Source organism: Urocitellus parryii, chromosome 1, assembly GCF_045843805.1.
Source record: "Urocitellus parryii isolate mUroPar1 chromosome 1, mUroPar1.hap1, whole genome shotgun sequence".
Lineage (NCBI taxonomy): Eukaryota > Metazoa > Chordata > Mammalia > Rodentia > Sciuridae > Urocitellus > Urocitellus parryii.
Window position 1 is genome coordinate 83,003,712 of NC_135531.1, and position 2,570 is coordinate 83,006,281.

General features: G+C 35.1%; 1 non-coding gene across 1 annotated transcript; it reads right to left on the reverse strand.

Moving 5' to 3' along the window:
• Positions 1 to 372: 372 nt before the first annotated feature.
• LOC113187303 (U6 spliceosomal RNA) lies at positions 373 to 475 on the reverse strand. The gene has a single exon (XR_003301398.1). It is a non-coding gene; the product is annotated as a U6 spliceosomal RNA (small nuclear RNA).
• Positions 476 to 2,570: the final 2,095 nt, after the last annotated feature.

Sequence of the window (2,570 nt, forward strand, 5' to 3'; positions counted from 1 at the left end):
AGATAGATTATTCTGTACAATTACGCCTATTTTGACAATGAGGAGAGTGGCTTTAAAATGTTTGTAACTAGAGGCTGGAATCATGGCTCCATGGTAGAGCACTTGCCTAGCATGTGTGAGGCACTGGACTCAATCCTCAGCACCACATAAAAATACATAAATAAAATAAAGATATTTTAAAAATGTTATATAACTTGCTCAAAGGCACACAATTAAGTGAGAAACTGAAATTCAAATCTTATTTTTTTTTCAGAGACAAAATCTATTGTCTTAATCATTGAATTATAATGTGAGAAAAGGTCCTTATGATAGTAGATTTATGTATATATAAGTATATATATAAATATAAATATATATATTTATGTATGTGTGAAACAAAATGCTTCATGAATTCGAGTGTCATCCCTGCACAGGAGCCATACTAATCTTCTCTTTATGGTTTCAGTTTTAGCATATGTGCAGCCTAAGTGAGCACAGTAGTTACATTTTTGCTAATGAAATTGTTTTAAGCCAGAATTTTTTACAAAAGGCTGGAATCTATTTTCAAATAAATTTATGAACATAATACTCTTTAACATGTAATTCTGTTCAAGTAAAACTGTTTTTTTTTTCCTTTGATGGGGTGGCATTATTATCATCACACTCCAAATGGATGATTACAAGCAATAACACTGAACTAACAAATTATCTTAGTTACTTGGAGGTACTCTCAAAACAATCAGTAGCCCAATAATAACAGAAAACATCAGAATTCCAAAAGATTCTTTATAGTTACATTGAGGGATTTCAGAACTGCTCAAGGAGAAATATATGAAATGAGCTTTATTTGGGAAACACTTGAACAGGACTGCATGTGAGGAAAGTCTCTCACAGCATACCATGTAGAGGCTACAGCTCTTGGGTAAGCAGTATCCAGAAAGGAAGGAGGGCAAGAGAACTCAGAGGGGAAAAGAGGAACATGGAGGAGACTTTCATGACTACTTGATGTTCTAGCACTCCAGCCAAGAATCAGGATCAGATAGCTGCAAAAGGAGGCAGCAGTGTGTAGGGCTTATCTGATCTGTGGTTAATGCCTGTTGAGCAATTTCCCATAATATGGAAAGCACATAGGCTATAAATGGATAAGAATCTGTTTATCTGGGCTATCTTGGAAACACCAGAAATGTAAAAATTTGAATTTGGCACTAGTAAGCGTAAAGAGTTAAGCTCAGGAGTTGCAGACTACCAGGAATTAATAAACCAACCCAGGGGTTATCTCTGGTTCATTCATATAACAGATCCACACTAGAGTTCTACAAATTGACTTGACCCAATAAGCAACAACTTGCTTTAAAAACCTTTAGGCTAAAATAAGATCATAACTTTTGTTACTTGGCAGGCAAATGTGAAGTGTCAAAGAAGTATTTGTGCATTTGGGAGCCTCAAAACACTTTGAGAAAAATATTGGCCCCTCCCGGGGCATTGATGTATTCTCTGCCCTGGCACTTGCAGGAGGAACTGGGGCTAACTCTAGGCAAAACAAAACAAGATTTTTAATGTATAGTTACATTTTACTCTGGTTTTTCACTCTCTTGTATTTTTTAAAAAGATGACTTTTAAATGAGATATACATTCTTCACTGCAATCACTAACCACAATTTAGAATTGCAAATCTGTGTGCCAGAGGGCAGATGAAATACAAGGGTTGAAGGGGAATATTAATTATGAGGTATAAAATTTTAAAGCTCTAGTGTCAAACCAGAACTCTACGAATAAGAAAAAAAATTGTGCCTTATAGAAATATCTACACAGAGCTATAATTTGGTAAATGTATTTTTAGTATAAACTATGTCAAGACATATTGCAGTAAAAAAGTCACTCTTCAAATTGAGGCATGTTAACATAGTAAAGACTTTATTTCTAGCTCCATACATGTTTAACAAGCATTTGGGGGATGTTTGCTATATAATATACATTCACTCAGGAGCCCAGGTTAACTGAGGATCTACCATCCTGCAGATGTACTATCTGAACCATTATAGACACAGTAGCCCAAAAGATCTCAGAAATGATCCATTTCATTTCTGTTCACATTTCACTGAACAGAATTAGTAACAGCAAAATTTAAAGGAGACCAAAAAAATGTAAGTGGGAGATGTGAATAGAATATTGGATGAATATTATCTCTGGGACAGTGCCACTCCTACAAGTTTTGGGAAACTAGTATGATAGCTACACTAGTTCCCTATTGCTTTTTTCTCAAATGACCAAAAAAAGAGTCACTTAAAAAAAAAAGACATTTGTGATCTTATAGTACTAGAGAATGCAAAATGGGTCTCATGTGATGGTATTCCTAGACTCTGGGTTCCTTCTATTTACTGCAGCACAATTCACAATAGCTAAACTGTGGAACCAACCTAGATGCCCTTCAGTAGATGAGTGGATAAATAAAATGTGGTATATATACACAATGGAGTATTACTCAGGATTAAAAGAGAATGAAATCATGGCATTTGCATATAAATGAATGGAGTTGCAGAATATAATGCTGCAACTCCAGTGAAGTGAAGTAAGCCAACCCCCCAAAACCA